The sequence below is a fragment of the Lagopus muta genome, chromosome 5 (genome assembly GCF_023343835.1).
Source record: "Lagopus muta isolate bLagMut1 chromosome 5, bLagMut1 primary, whole genome shotgun sequence".
Lineage (NCBI taxonomy): Eukaryota > Metazoa > Chordata > Aves > Galliformes > Phasianidae > Lagopus > Lagopus muta.
The window spans coordinates 49,255,003-49,271,888 of record NC_064437.1 but is presented as its reverse complement, the minus strand read 5'-3'; the positions used below and the strand labels follow the sequence as shown (position 1 = coordinate 49,271,888).

Sequence of the window (16,886 nt, the reverse complement as noted above, 5' to 3'; positions counted from 1 at the left end):
TTGCTTGTAGAAAAGAAGCAATGAGTCTCTTTCCTTGCAGTAGTACTGGCCGGAATCCTGCAGCTGAGTCCCTGGCACAAAAAAGCCAGGACGCAGCTGCTCTCTGACATGGTCTATCATTTGTCCTTGCAGGCAGCACTGTCCTGCAGCCCCCTGGTGGTTACTCAAGGTCTGTCTCAGCTTTGTGCAAAGCGTCTCTACTCCAGGGTTTAATCTGCTTTGGTGGCGTTTAGCAGTTACTCAAGAGTTGACAGCAGCAGCTCCAAAGAGCCCTTCCTGCACTGTTTCCCTGCTGATGAAGGGCTGTCTGTCCAGCACTGCAAGATATTCCCAACAACGCACTGAGCAATAGGAACACAAACCCAGCAAGTAAAGCCTTTTCAGCCATGGAAATACTCTTTAGTGCCAAATAATAATGCAGAGCTCTTGTCCTATTGTACCTCTTTTGTGGAGTTACAGAGACACCCCAAGTGCCCTGGGTGTTCATTTGTCCCTGCAGCAGTAGTGTTTCTGTACCTGACTAATGTATGAAAACAGCTTTTCCACCTAGAGTTTCAGGCTGAAATGCTTGTAATTCAGGCCTGCAACTTGACAAATGATAGCAACAAATAATCAAACACCCTAGCCTTATGTCTGGCAGACCTAGCCCAGTCTGAATGAACCAGGGGTTCATAGACAGCACCTCTGGAGATATTTGCTTTGGCGAGAGAAATTATAAAAGTATGTACCCTCACTTGTAGATGACAGGGAGCTATTCCGACTCACAGATGTTCCAGGTTTGCCATGTTTTTGGATTAAGAATCCTCATCCTTCTCCAGAAATATTTAGTGCTTATACAGAGATTCTGCAGTGCATGTGTGAGAGCTCTAAATTCAGCCCTACTGCATACATGTATCAACCTTGGAGCTGCTGAGCAGAAATCCAGCAGACTCACTGTACAGATAGCAAAATAACAGTGAGTCAGACTGAAGGCAAGCCTTGAGATTTCTTCCTGCAGAACCCTACTTCTTCAGGCGCCCATGGGACCTTTCTCAGGGATTTTCTTCCATTAGCTACACAGGCCTGTAAACTGGGCCTCTGATTCCTTGTGGGACGCAGGATTGTTGGATTTCAGTAGACTTTGGCATGAGTAAAAGGCAAGAGATCACTCTTCTGACTTATTCAGAAATGAGAAGCAGGCACAAGCAGACCTGCACCAGCCAAGAAATATTTCTCTGGAAATCTCCCCATGCCTTTCTGGTGAGATTAGTAACAGCACAGAACTGTTCTGAATGCAGATGCCCATTTATATTTGGCAATTTTCAAGCACTGAAAATGTGTGGAAAACTTCATTGACCACAGAGAAAAACCGACTCAATGCAATTACTGCACTTCCTTCAGATCAAATAGATGTAACATAGCAAAAAGATAAATGCTGTACCAAAACATTTCTTAAAGAAGCTTTATTACAGCTAAACCCAGTTCCCAGGGGCCTTTCATGTTCTTTGTATTATCAAGTCATGGATTGACTTAGCCAAAACACATTTGTACTCTAGAACTGTGTTTCTTCACTTTTGTTGTTTCCTAAATCTCCTTAATAAAAGTTCTGAAAGGGCTGGCAGGAGAACATGGGAGAAGAAAGCCAAGCGCAGCATTCCTGCACAGCTCCCTCTTCACACAGGGACGTGGAGACTCAGGCTGAAGGTCTGGCTTAAACCAGCTGACCCTGACAGACTAAGAGCTATTCAGCCAAAGATCTGCCACACCTCATGCTCCTTTCTCCCCACTGCTCTGCTCTCCCCCTGCCGAGCCCATCCTTTGTGAGCACTCGCTAGGTTCTGAGATATAAAAAAAAATGTGTTTTCTGTTGAAATCTTGGAAGTGTCTCAGTTCTGAAAATCTTAGTATAGTTTAGCTTGCACTGAGATTGCAGTTAAGGAAGAACCAGCTTCTTAGTGGTGGTGATGCTGATTGGAGAATTATTTCTGGGTTTTTCCTCATCGACAAAATAAGCAATCTAGATATTCAGTGGGAAATTTTTCATTAATGAAAACAGGTTGTCTAATTTGGCCAAAAGTCAACTCTCTGCTGATCTGACAAGCTTTGAAGCCCCATAGGAGCAACAGCCGGAATGCTTCAGGATGCTCCTCTCCTGAGTAAGCTGTGACGTACAGCTGGATATCTCAGGTTGGATATGAGCAACATTTTTTTCTCAGAAAGTATGGTGAGGTATTGGTACAGGCTGCCCAGGGAGGTGGTGGAGTCACCATTCCCAAAGATGTTAAAGGAAAAGGTAGATGTGGCACTGAAGGACATGGTTAGTGGGCATGGTAGGGGTAGGCTGATGGCTGGATAACATGATTTTTGTGGTCTTCTTCAACCGTAACAATTCTGTGATGTTATGATTTTGTGGACCACTGTTATGTGTGTGGTGTGGGAACATGGATCACCTGCTCCACTTAATCTTTACCTTTTCCTAATGCGTTCTCCTCACTGTATTTGGGAAAGCTGAGATCACCAACAGATCTCATTCATATTTGCCTCCCAAACAGCTATCCCTTGTATCTAGCTCTCTGAACTTTCTTCTGTTTGCTCATCCCATGTGAAAATCTATCCCATACCCTGTTCTTTTCCTTCCCTCTTCCAGCTCCAGTCTGGCCCACACCTCATTATTTTTGGACATAGTAGGTGGGATTTTATCCTGTAGCTGTGCTGAGAGCAGCTGGGGAATTCAGTCTGCACAGAAGATATCCCACAAAACACAGCACTGTGTTAGGAAAGAAGTTGGAAGAGTGAAGGGTCCAAATTGCAGACGTGTCAAAGGAAAGGCAGGTAGATCACAAGCCATGATGATGCTACATCCATCATTTTACCTTCTCATGAAAATCCTCAGCTTTGGCTGGAACATGGAGTGGCACAACACAGCCTAGGAGTGGGAAATAATGTGTTTTTAGATGTCTGTGTTTTCCTATTGTTTGTCAAAACTCATTTCCCCTCTCTGGCTGCCTGTGCCTAAATAAAGCACACTTAAAAATACAGACAATGCATATTACACATGTTGAAGCTGCATTAGGTCATCCCACGTGGCTGTGCAGCAGAAGCAGTGAGGCCATCCGTATCCTCAGGGGTCACCTCCAGTCCCCGCTCCTTCTGCTGTAGTGCCTCTCACCTCGCCTGCAGGAATGTTCAGCGCAGCACAGCCATATGGGTGCCAGGGAAAAGCAGATATGTACACACAAAGAACAGGAAAGGAGAAAGAATGACGGGGGAATACATCAGTGGATTGAACTGCCTGACAGCCCTTCTGGGGGCTTTACATCTTTTGTTTCAAGTATGAGATTTTTGAACGACAATGTCTAAGCTGGTTAGCTAATATACAGGTGTGAAACCCTCAGCAAGAACATATAAGGTATAAAAGAAAAGCAGCATCCCCCAGAACTGACACACTAACCTCTGCCTTCGCAGAGCTCCTTGTGACCTTTTAAGTCATAGGGTTTTCTCCTAAGCAACACTAAAGAAAGCACTGCTTTCTTGGATGAAGGGAGTGCTAGAGAGGTGGTTTTCTCATATATTGGTCACACTTTCATGCTCTATAATAGTACTCACTGACTCGTTTCTCACAGCATGCAAAAAAATTTGACATCAGAAGTGCAATTCTGGGCAATCTGATCTAGCGCTTGATCTGGTAGTTGGCAATTCTGCCCATAGCAGGGGGTTGAAACTAAATGATCTTCGAGGTTCCTTCCAACCCAAGCTATCCTATGAAACTGTTCTTGGCCTGAAAGGTGCTAGACGCTGATACCCAAGAGGAACAGGGGAGAAATTATTTTCTGTGGACTGTAGAGTGGTTCCTTGCTCATCTCAGCAGTACTACCTGTCAGCAGCTGTAGGAGAAATGAAGATGTGGGAGAGTATCATGGGATGCTGGGTTTTCATCTGAGGCTTTTGGTGTTGGCATGCTGTACATTTCCTGGTGGTTGTGAAAAGTCAGGTTTTGAGCATTCATGAAATGATGTCAACATTTTTGACAAACTGTAAAAAATGTGTACTTTTTTGCATATTGTAAAGCCCACCTTTAATACTGTTTAATGAAATTCATCCTTTCTGAGATGAAAACTCTTTGAGATTACTTTTTGTCTTGGAAACAGCAAAAAAGTACTGGTCTTATTTTGAGTCTTAATGGTAAGTGAACAGTTCTATGAACATTCTTTGAAAATCTCTGGCTTAGACTGCTTAGACTGTGTTTTGCTTCATGCAGAAAGTAACCAAAAACTTTTCCAGTGCGGGGTTTGTTTGTGAATTGTTCACTCACTTGATACCACTGAGGAAGCTGAGCAGCCTCTGCAAAGACTTAACTTTATTTTGCAAAAGAAATACGGTACAGACATTTTGCATGATAGGACAACTGCTTCAACCCTCCAAGTACAGCTCCAAGCACCTCAGTCTACCAAAAAAATTCAGAAAGTGTTTGTGCTCATTGCATTCACATTGCCTGTAGGATTTTTTTTTCCTTTGTTTTTATGCTGGGATATAATTTGTCACACTCAAGCCATGAGGATTTTGATTTATTACTTAATATGTGTGTCGCATTCCACCTCTGTGGCTCCCAGACTCAGGAGCTACAGTAGATGTATGAGAGAAAAGTCAGTGCCAGAGAGAGCTGTCAGCACATCTTGTATTCTCTGTGTCCTCAGCAAGCAGTGTGCTGGCCCCTGCACCTGGCTTTTACAAGTCTCTATCACTATTCCAGCACTCCTATATGATATCCAGATTTGCCTCCACCTCCCACATACCCAACCTCATCCCGAAGTTATTACTACAAATTGGCTGATCTGTGAAGCTCGTTCAGAAGTGCTAAGAAACTTTCACATGTTGCTGAACAGCAAAGCCCTTCCTCCTTTCTCATTGCAGTTGCCCACATTCTGCTGTTAACAATTTTTTATTTGGGGGTCTTTTGACCCTCTTTTTTGTTTCATTTATCCTTACTGCAGTTCTTGTTTCTGATGAGGTTTTAAACTCTTCTTGGCAATAAAACCCAGAAATATTTCACAGCTACTCGCCCACATGAAAATACTTTTGTGACCCTGATGCTGATTGGACAGATAGTGGCTTTTATTTCGTATTTCAGTGCTCCATTTGTATAGTGAGGAGAATAGCAATGCTCTGGCCAGTGGATAATAATCTGAAAAACATGTTAAGCCTATACAACCCTAGATGTGCTTTCTTATGTGCTGTGTCTGCCTCAGCTTACATGTGGTCTCATTAACAACCATTGCTCAAAATAATGTTGTGTGATAATTCCTAGAGTTGGATCCTGGCTTGACTCAAACTGAAATCCAAGTGTGTTAAGGCCAATTCTGTTTTTTTCTTTCTTCCCTCCTGAGTTCTTTGCAGATCAGGCTTCTATTCAGAAGCATTATGCTGTGCAATCCTCATGACACTGTAAATAAAGAGTCATTAGCACAGAGGGTCCTGCTGCCTTGTGAGAGGTCAGTGCCACATCACTTGGCATGATGGGGATTATTTGGGTTGAGAACACCATGATGGGACTAGGAAAACCTGCATTCAGTTCCTTGCTAAGCAGTCACAAACTTCCATCTTTTGGCTAAATCACTTCATCTAGTGTGTGCTTCAATTGTCCACCTGTGCAGGGTAGATAATATTTCCCACTATCTTCAAGCAGTGCAGTCATCTAAATCTTTCAAGGTATTTTGATATCAGAAAGATGGGGACAAAGACCAGAGGGATGCAGACCAATAAAAATCATAGGCTCCTTTAGACTGTGGAATCATAGAATCATTTGAGCTGGAAAGGACCCTTAAAGACCATCTAGTCCAACTGCCCTGCAATGAGCAGGGACACCTACACTGAGATCATGCTGCTCAGAGCTCCATCCAGCCTGACCTTGGATATCTCCAGGGACAGAGTATCCTCCACTTCTCTGCACAACCTCTTTCAGTGCCTCACCATCCTTATTGCAATAAACATTCTCCTTAGATCCAAGTTAATCCTCCCCTCTTTTAGTTTGAAACTATTTCCCCTTGTCCCATTCCCAACAGATGCATCTACAGAGTCTCTGACCTTCTTTCTTACAGCCTCCCACAATACCCATCCGTACCATAGAACACAGTTGGTAAATACCAAGAAAGCAAAACATAATTGATAACTAGGTGCATCTTATCACTGCAGACAAGGATCACATTTCCTAAGATCTGAGAAATAACTAAATATTGCAAAGGGAAGAAAAATCTCCATCTAAGAATAAGGACTTAACTGAATTTCCTCTGTTTGGTTTCCTGGGGAGCTACTGAGATTAAGCAGATATAAAATTCAGTTCTTCCTAGGTCTAGGGGGGCTGTAAAAGCAATGAAAAACCACATAAATACTTAGGACTTAATTTTCACATTAACACCTCCCCCTCTCCTCAAGACACCCACTCTTTCTGGTTTGTTTACATCATTAGTACACATCATTAATTACCACATGCTTATGGATTTCTGGTGCTGTGTCAAATCTGGAACTGTACAGTGAGGGGGCCTGACCCAGGTCCCACTGGGACCAGCAGCATCCATGTGTCAGCTTGCACATGGATTATCATGGGAATGGGCTAATTTGTAGGTGAGAGATGATGATCTGCTCAGTTCACAGGAGGACAGAATCCCTTTCCTAACCAAACCCACACCCCATCAGGCAATCCTTGAATTATTGTTAGGGATAGTTTTTTGTAACTCCACATTAATAAATATTTCTCAACTCCAGCCTCTTCTCCATAAAGTATAACAAATGTTTCACAGCGTCAACCTCTTTGCCATAAAACATAATCCTTTGCAGTGACCTATGTTTTCCTTGTAGTGATATTTCTCTTCTTATTGTGCCTGTCACGGCTTTGCCCATACAGCCCATCAATTAACAATTCTGTCTAAAAAAAGGGGGTTTTATACACAGAGTTAAAACAGAGCTGTCAAGCATGGCGGTTTTGATCTCTTCTTGTGTTTCTGTACGAGTAGAATGAGGTGAAAGTGGCAGAAAAGGACGTTCTCAAGGGGTTGGGCAGCAGAGATAAAAGCCTTCATTTAACACCATTTGAATGTAAATTCTGCTGAAACACATCAGTGACAGAGAGGAGGTTATGACTGATCAGATATGAGTCTTTGAATAGTTTGCCAAACCAAACTCCTTCTAGGTATTTTCTTTCTTTTTTGCTTTCTTCTCCTCTCACCACTTTTGATCAGTGACATGTGCTGTGATGGTTCCTATCAGGGAATCAAAGCACTGAGCAGTCCAGAGCAGAAGCAGGAATATGGGATAGGAAGGGAGACATCGGCATATCAAAGATAATCAAGGACAGGGAGAACTTCAAGGATTTTCCTCCAGAGATAATGACTAAATTATTATGAAGTGAAACTGAAGGCAAAAAAAAATGAGAAGTGTCTAAGAGTATTTCTGCTAGGGAGGGAAAGATCTTTGTTGTGTGAAGAAGAAATCAGATAACCTCTTCCACAGCTGAAAGACCAAACCTAAGAGATACTGGAGTTTTGCTTCCATTTACTTCAGATGCAGACCTTGAACTCAGAGCGGATTTTGAGAGCTAAATCCTGACAGGAAAATATTCAGATGTTCTGTGTGGTAGAGATTATCTGTTCCACAAGACAGGTTAATACGTTCATGACAGCATATAGAGTAAAACCAGCAGATTTGTAATGAAAAACTGAGAAAGTAGTGGTATAAATGTCAATTTTTGGACAAAATATAGCTCATTTTTTCTTTGATGTGTCATCATATATCGTATTGGCACTAAAAAGAAGAGTTTTGTCATTAATTCTCTCTGGGAAAATCCAGGAGAAGACCTTGTTTAAATCAGATTTTTAAAATGAATATTTAGGCCCCATGGATCAATCTGTGGAGAATCTGTTTTAAGGATGTCTTAAGGATTCAGGATCCAAAAATCCTGAATAGTAAGTATTCACCTTCTATTTTATTGAACTTAGATATTTCAGTGGCTTTTAAGTCTTTTTTAGGAATTAGCATGCGTTCTCACATGGCCTTATGTTCATGTGTGCTTCCTTTTCTGAGAAGGCACTATTCTCCTTTGGGATGCTGATCTCTGAGCGCTGATGTTATGCATAGAATGATTTTAATGTGTTTGGCTTTTTAAACTTTCAGCAAGTATTTATTTCCAGGGACAAAATCAACAAACTATCATGCAGGTGTGAGTCAGGAGTCATTTCAATAAACTCCACGCCGTTTTTCGTGTTTGCACGTGTGTACGTTGTGTGATCAGGTCTTGGATCTTGAGTACTCTTGGTTAGGTGCTTACAGTTACTAGGACATCTATCCACCATAATTCAGTGCACAGCTGCCACTCACAATGTCAAGTTCCTAAATCATACAGTCACTACATTTCTATTGGCTTGAATTTATAAAGTCACAAAAAACCTGTTTCAGGGCTACGTCTAATGCAGTTTTACACTGACCAAAGCATGGCCCAGATATGGTACTGTATGGGAACTGCTGAATCATGGCCTGAACCTCTGATTGATCACCTGAGGTGAAGGCAATTCACCTGTGAGAAGGGGTGGAGCCTGGATCCACCTCTATTAGACCCATTTAAGAGCTGACTACCAGGGGGGAAGGATCTCTTTCTGGAGATCCCTCCTTTGGAATTTTGCAGTGAGTCCAGGACACAGGTAAGCATCCTATCTATTCTCTTTTGGTATAAAAAGCTGCTTAGCCAAACTCTCTGGTATATTTCATAATTATAACATCTGTATGTTCATTGATTATAAAGGTACTTACATAGGTTAAGCACATATTGATACTTTTAGAAGTAGTATAATTTATCCACCATAAATATTCTTCTCATGGAAGCCAGTGTTCTCAGCTAGAAATTAAGCTAGAGCAATCTAGTATGATATTTTGAAATATCCACATGCACTTGTGTCCCCTCATGCCTGAAAGGCTTATGCGAAGTTAAAGTCTGATCCTATAGAAGCCTCCCTGTGCAAGCAATTAGATTTCCTACAGACTTTAAGAGTGTCATTTTTTTTTTCTAAAGAAGCTATATTATTAGTGTGACTTCAGATCATGGCACTAAAGCACAGTCTCACATATATTGGTCCCACAGATGTTTCTGGAATATTTAGTTAAGTGGAATTGTCCTGGAAGAAAGCTATGTGATTTGCAATTACTTACGGTACTTCTGAGCTGGGAGAATTATCAAATTTCCAATGAACAGTTATAATAAAATGAACTATAAGGTATACAAGTATTCTGCAGTTAAAACGTGAGGGCTGGCACAGGGTAAATGTAAACCTTACCTGCGCCTTGCAATAATGCTAAAAACACCTTATCAAATTTTGACCCAGAACTACACATGTAGCAAGATAACAAATAGCTTGTTCTTGGAGAACGTCCCAGCTCTGATTTATATCATGCAAACCAAGTAAATATAAAAAGCCTGCCAGAGGTGACCATGTAAGTCCTAACCACCTCATATGGTTTCATTCTATGGAGTGACAAATACAGGGAAGAAGGTGTTGTTAACGCTGTGAATGAGGTATCCAAGAAGTTATTTATTGAACTCTATGGGAGGGAAGTTAATTTCAGAAGTCATAAATATGATGAATTATAGCTAATATCTTGGAGGAATTAAATGCAATTGAAAAGAAAAAAGTCCCCATTTTCATTTAAATTAAACAATTAAGGTTGAGTGATGCTAAATAAAGGCTTACACCTGCCAGGAGCTGGCAGATTCTCATGGATTAACTAGAGTGGGCAGCTTCTCACAAATCAGTTGCACCAGTGTTTTATGTCTTCACTCTTCATGGGAATTCTCGGTACCATGTTAAATAATAATTTCAGCCTAGAAGCAGTTTATGGCCTATTTGTTTTCATTGCAACAGCACGGGTTATCACCTAAGAAACCTGGCAGTGCCCTTGCTCCTATACTGAATGCTTTCAAGCAAGAGGCTGAAGGCAGATCAGGGAAGAATAGCCTCACAGGTCAGGCTGTGCAGTTTGGTGTCCTGAATTTGTGAATAAAAGTCCCAGTGTTGTCAAGTCAGGTCAACTTCAGCAAATGACCTTCAGTCCCATTTATGAAGTTTCTCCTTGGCTTGGACATCAGGTTTGAGAAGGGTTGGTTCTGCTTTTCAAGGGCATTGTGTGCTTGCAAGTGCCAACATACATCTCAAGTCTCCAGTGTGAATGGCGAGTATCTGGAGATGGATGTAAAGATGCTGCAGTAGGAATAGGGGCAGAAAATAGAGATGAGACTAAAAAGTAGGAAGGCTGAAAGAGCGAAGCGGGGCAAAGATAGGCTATAGGGGTGGACGAAGCAAAGGACATGGAGATATCGCCATTAATAGTTAAATGTGGCACTGAGGGACATAGTTTAGTGAGCATGGTAGTGATGGGTTGATAATTGGACTAGATGTCCTGTTTTTTTTTTCTAGTCTTAATATTTCTATGATTCTATATTGATGAAGATTGATTCTGTAAGGGACACAAGGCTGTAAAGAGGAGCAGAAAGGTAGATAGAGACATGCACTGTGTTGGAGGAAAAAAAAAAAAAAAAAGCCCCCTCTACTCACTGGACTCATGAGGTGTTGTTCTTGTAGTTCTTCTGGAGTGTATTAGTACACTGAAGCTACATTACCCACTATGAAGTTTTTCATGTGATCAACTTGTCAGGATAATTGAAGCCTGCTGAGTGAAACTGGGGAGATTTTCTTTTGCCTACCCATCCCATGGTGAGCAAGCTCAGTGCTTTGGAGGGCTTGAGCCTTATGCGCCCATGCGCCTGCACTAGATCAGCAGCTGCTGAATTTTTCATTGACTAAGGCTGTGCAGCCAGCTTGGGAAACCCTGGGAAGCATATCATCACAGGCAGGCATGTAGAGCTACCTTAACACATCCACATCTACTGCTGAGCACACACGCACACCTCCCTGTCAGGACGCCCTGCAGAGGCACACGTACCCTGCTTACAGCAGCGTGTGATGGCATTCAGACTCACAAGTGCATACATAATGTTCACAGCCCTGAAATCTGCAGGTGCTTGTTGTAATTTTGCTGCCTTTAAAAGCAAATTTTCGTAACTCCCAGCACACAAAGATGTCTCAGCTTTATATAACCTCATTGTCACGAGCCTATGCTAATAAATCTGAATAAGTAAATGATAGGTACAAATCTGGGTAATGGAGTTAAATATATCTTCTTAACTCAAATATAAAACAGATGTTTTCCATCTGCCAGCAGGCTTCAACAATTATCCACACTGCCCATGCTGTCCCCTGGGCTCTCTGCTGAGCTCTTTCTCCTGGGTGATGAATATGATGCATCGTTGTAGTTAGCTCTGGGCTCAGGTTGCATTAATTCAGTGGTATTTCTGTGCTGTTGTGTGTCTTTATTCAGCTGCTTGAAAGCGCCTCCAGTTTTGTTTTCCTTGATTTGCTTTGCTCCCCCCCAAACCCACCTTCTGCCTACAGTCGTGGCTCTGCTGGGAAACTCGGCCCAGCCACCCGCACTGAGGCTGGAATAATATTTGGCATTTTTTCCCCAGTGTGGTCAATGATCTTCACAAGCAGTGCAAGAGCAGTAATTAACACCTGATACACGCTGTGAGGGAGAGCATTGCTGGCAGGAGCTGAGGCAAGGTGTTATTATTACATAGCCCTTCAGAGCAGAGATGGGCCTTGTACAAACAACATCACCGTTGGTGTTCCAATGGTGCACTGACCAGCCCTGCCATCCAAGCTGCCCAGTACTGCTGCCTAGCAGGTGCAAAGGGACAGGTAGAGGCCTTCTTGTATGGCACAATCAAAGGTCCCTTATTTTTTTTTCACTGTATAACTGTCTTATAATCAAAAGAAAGTTCTTATGAAGCTTTCGTGAGCTACTGTGCTGAAAACCGCCTCTGCAAGCATCTTTTGGAAAGCTTGGGCAGTCCATGGGACAATCCTTACAGGCTGCATGCACTGGAACCCATCAGGCCTGCTCATGAGTTCATCCATCTTTACCTGCTGGAGGGGATGGAATCTGCTGATCTATGTATTTGGGTTCAACGTGATGCAGATGAAAATATAACACTGAACTAAACAATAATCTGGCAAGAAGCTCTCAAAGTTGGCTTTACTTATTTATTTTTAATTAAAAAAACACTTTTTCTCTCTCTATCTGGAATAAATTGAAAGCAGTCCAATTCTATAATTGTATTTCCACAATGTTGTGCCAAGGCAATCAGGGTTGTCAGGACCAAGTCATCTTCTTTAAGAGTTAAATTTTATTAGTGAGCTTACTTGCAAGTCAGCTACATGAACTCCAGTTTATCCCTTGGATCCACACTGCAGAGCCTCAGTGGGAACCTCTTGGTTGCTCCACATACAGAACCCTCCCAGCAGGCTGATTAGAATAATATGTGCAAAGATAGCACCAAAATTCAATTAAAACTGACTCTTTTTGTTGGAAACAGACTCAGGAGAGCAGCTCGCATCTCAAAAGCCAGCCTCCATCAACTGGGCCAGAAAGAGCTGTTTTACAGGGAAGGCCTGTTACGAGGACTGCGTGACTTGGACAGTTGACTAGAAGATGTGGAATCTAAAATCTGGTATACACAAAACATTTTCTACCAAATCCATTTTTGGCTTTGAAACACAGTCTTTGCTTCCTCCCCATTATTTTTCCCCCCTCAAATTCTTTGGAACTTAAGAAATAATCTGAACTGACCTTTAACCACAAAACCTTGGCTGGTGATATAGCCACTGCCTTCAGAAGGTCAAAGTTGGCTGGATCCAAACCAGATCCTAGAGCTCTGACCTTGCTATACCTAGCAACCTCTAGAGAGAGTCCAAGGAGAAGAGAAGGCTGAACATGCTTCTCTTCAAATACAAATTCCCCCCAGGGCAGGATTTAGGACAGAAAATTTTCCATTGCTGCAGTTTGAATTGGATGTATGCAGCAAATATTAAAAACTTCAGAGAGGCTTTTTGACTTAGCTAAACTGAAGTTTCATCAGTGCTGCTACCCAGGGAATTTCAGAGATTTCTTTCTTTCTTAGCACCAAGTCCAAAGAAGTGAGTAACATTCACATTTAAAAAGGAAAAGAAAAAAAGAAAAGTACACAAACATCTGGAAGTCAGTCCTCACAAATGGCTGTGCATAATCAGGATTAAGCCATTACTGGGTAGTTTGGGTACTGAATTGTTCCGAATTACTTTTCTCTCTGCTGAGAACATGCTACAGGCAGAGAATAAGAGAAAGCACTGCTTGAACAGCAGCAAAGAATTTCAGATTTTTAAAACCTCAGGTTTCCCCTGCATAAACCATTTGAACACTGGAATGTAAAGCAGTGATGAAAAATGAAAGCCATGTCAGCCTAGAAAGAGATATATTAAAGCAAAGTGTTTAGAAGTCAAAGGCCCTTAAATAAATCTAAAATACATACTCTATTTTAAGCCTTAAATCTTCTGCTGCTAATCCTCATCCTTAAAACCAGAAACCAATTTTCCTGGAAAGCTAGCTGAAACAGAGTGGAATGTGATGTAACTAGCTAAACAGTGAGATACTGGCTTTGATATGTGTTGCATCTACTGATGCCAGCGTATCTCTGATGTATTTCAAAATTACTTTCATTCTTTATGGCATGCCAGTGAGCAGAAAAAAAATCAACAGCCCAGCTCCCTGTCCCCTATAGCAGTAAATACAGCAGCTGTAGATGGTGTCCTAACCTGCACCATTTCCTTCTCTGACATCAGTCAGCATTCATACCTTGTTTTTTCGTCAAACTGTGCACACATTTAGACTTGTGCCAGCAGGGCTAGCAGTCCTCTCTGTCACCCTTTTACAGTGGATGGAATTGGAAAAGAAAGGCTTAAAGGGCTGCTCAGTGGCATAGAGAGAGCAATGCTACAGTTAATGTTGGGAACCAGAAGTAGTGTGGTCCCACTTTTAAGACACTCTGAGAGTCAGGGAAATCTGCAGCAGAGAGGGGACTTATGATCTCTCCTTCTCTGAACACATTTGCCTTCACACTGACATCTGCCTCACCCAGGAGCCCTTTCTTTGAGTAGAAAGTCCTGTTGTTTTAGGTTAAAATCTGGACATTCCTGAGAGATTTAGTTGGAAGGGGTCTAGTTTACCAGCATGGACATAATCTGGTCTACACAAGCAGTGCCTAACTCGTAACATGTTGCTAATGAATAGACCTGACCAATAAATGAAACAAGGCAGAGTTTTTTTCCTGCCAAGTCATACATTTTTCTGCCAAAAAATATGTGAAGGAAAATAATTCAAATAATTCTATTGATTCTCAGTCCCAGGTTTTGATTTTCACTTTGTTTTTAAACTTCTGTGGTCTTTGGGGGCTGGGGAGTGGAGGAAAGGGACAAAATCTCATATTCCTCTCCTTTTTTTTTTTTTTTTTTTTTTCCCCCATAGGTAAAGGAAATGGAGAAGAGAGAAATTACCAGTATTCAGGCCTCCCTCCATATCCTTTTAACTATTTTTGTCTCCTCCTTTTCTGAGCTGGAATTGCTGGGGTTAGGAGAAGAAGGGTAGGGAATGTGTGAAATGAGTAAGGAGCAAAGGTTGCTTCCTTTTATCTCCTCATGTTTACTTCCCTCCCACCCCTTGCCCCCCCTTTTTTTTAAACAACAATGTAAGAAGAAGTAATACTAAAAACTTACAAATTCAAATACTAAAAAACCAAATCCAGCATAAGAATTGATAGGTAACAGAATTGATAGGAATAAAAATCTTTCTGTGCTGAATGTTTGTTTACTGATCGTGTTTACTGGAGTGGAGCACTTTACAAAGCTTCAAAATAAAATGCATACTCTGTTGTGAGGAGAATATAACTGATAAAGGAAGGATACAAGATGAGATAAAATAAGGAAGCCTATAATGCAGAAACAAGCTGTTTCAAAGCCTGATTCTGGAATTACTAATGTTTCCCATAATAAAGTAGGAAAGCTAGAAATGCTTCCAGGCTAAGCCTTAAGAGACTGATTATCTCAGCACCTTGTCATTATTTCTGGGGCAAAGGATCTTCAGTATTTTGCAGCATTTCACCCCAATTCACAAATATCTAGTGAGAAATTTCCCTGAGTTCTTTCTGAATGGAACTGCAGTACTCCAGTCACAAAAAAGCTGCTCCTTGTCTCCAGCCTTGCTGTGTCGCTTGTTATAAACATATATGACAAATGAGTGTTTGACTGTACGAGAAATATAGCCATCCCCAGTCAAGCTGTGCAAATGACAAACTTTGGAATAAAATAAACCAACATGTAGTCCTTGCCACTGTTGATTTTGCTATAGTCAAGGGAGTCTTCAAAATATATTTCTAAGTATATATTTCCTAACACCTCAGCTCCAGAGCTTTGTTATACAAGACTTGGCCACAGATCACAGCCCACCACCCAAAGATGCTGGAGGTCTACTCAGTCTACTCTATGTTGAGCCTTCATCACCATTTGAGTTCCTATAGCGTACACTATGCAAGCAGTGCTCTCTAGTTAGGGGAGCCTGAGGTATTCTTTGATGTGACCTTGATACAACTGAAATTATTCTATTTGTCTTGAACCCACCATGCTGGCAGGATAAATTTTAATTCTAGATGGTACGTCTAGTTTGAAAATAAATAGGAGGGACTTCAATCTGAAAATATTCATCCATTTCACAAAATATGAGGAAAGGAGAAGAAATGGATGACTTAGAAACTCTTAGCAGAAGCCCACTTCATCATCTATCATCTCTCTGCTTGGAGGCAAGGTCTTGAAACAGTGCTACCTGTTTAACTCAGGCAAGTAGCTTTTCTCGTTCTCAGGAAATCTGCCTATGTTTAGCAAGCCAAGGCTTGCTAAAACACTTTGGTTCCCTTATACTGAGCAGGGACTCTCCCAACAACACTTTTTTGTCCAAAAGAGTTTGCTTACTCTGAGCACCTGTGGATGCCACCCTGGGTGAGAGGAGGGGAGCCAGATTTCTTCTATGTCAGCTCCCTGCTCCCTTGCTTTGCTCTGGCTCATGTAGGGACAACTACGCAGGCCTTCTGGTCTCTTTCCCAAGGAGTCTCTCTGGTGGATTGGACTGAGCTGTTTCTTTTTGGGAGGTCTTCATAATCAACGCCACTGGAGGACTTGAAAAAAAACAGGAAAATTTTGTAGTCTCCCAGTGACCTCTGCATGGTAAAAATGCATGACCTTCCTCATCCTTGCCCTTACATACCACTGGCAGCTTTAATGCCAATGTCTCTGCAGCAGAAATCACACTTTTGTTGTCTGCTGTTCAGCAGCCCCAGGCACCACAGCATTGCGAGCACTAAGCTGCACTAATACACTTCTCCACCCAGTTGATCTTCCCTAAAATCCTATTTCCAGAAGAAAATGCTGTCTTCTCCACCTAGTTTCCCACCAGCGCAATTGAGAGACTGAAGTCCTGTTCTGGCTTCATGTTTGCAAGCTGCCTCCCTCTATCAGAAGCCATGGCCTGAGTTTAAGACAGAGCTGGTCCCATTCAGCCTGCTGGGAACAACAGCAGTGAGGGCTCTCTCTTGGATTATTGTTTTCAGCAGTAGACGGGAAAAATGAGCTCAAAACATATCACTTCACCCCCCTTCCTGCTCCCATGCATTCCTGGTCTGAGCCAGGGGAGAGAGAGCATTAGAATATAACCTAAAGCACTGCGTTATTTCACTGTTGTTTTCTTGTAGATATTTTTTGGAGGGAGATGTTGCAGGTGGCCTTCTCAAACATGTTGACTGACTGAAATAGGCTGGTAGATGGGGGAAAAGGCATCATTAGACTTTCATAAAGGAATCAGTAGTCCTCAGGAAGGCTGGTATACCTCACTTGTAAACATTTCATGCCTCTGATCAAGATGGAAACAGCAACCTGTGACTCAGACACCAC

The 16,886-nt window shown here is 41.9% G+C and overlaps 1 long non-coding RNA gene across 1 annotated transcript; it reads left to right on the top strand.

Annotated features, from left to right (window-relative positions):
• The first annotated feature begins 8,613 nt into the window (after positions 1–8,613).
• LOC125693620 (uncharacterized) lies at positions 8,614–16,091 on the top strand. The gene is made up of 3 exons (XR_007377182.1): positions 8,614–8,666; positions 12,452–12,586; positions 14,416–16,091. It is a non-coding gene; the product is annotated as an uncharacterized LOC125693620 (long non-coding RNA).
• Positions 16,092–16,886: the final 795 nt, after the last annotated feature.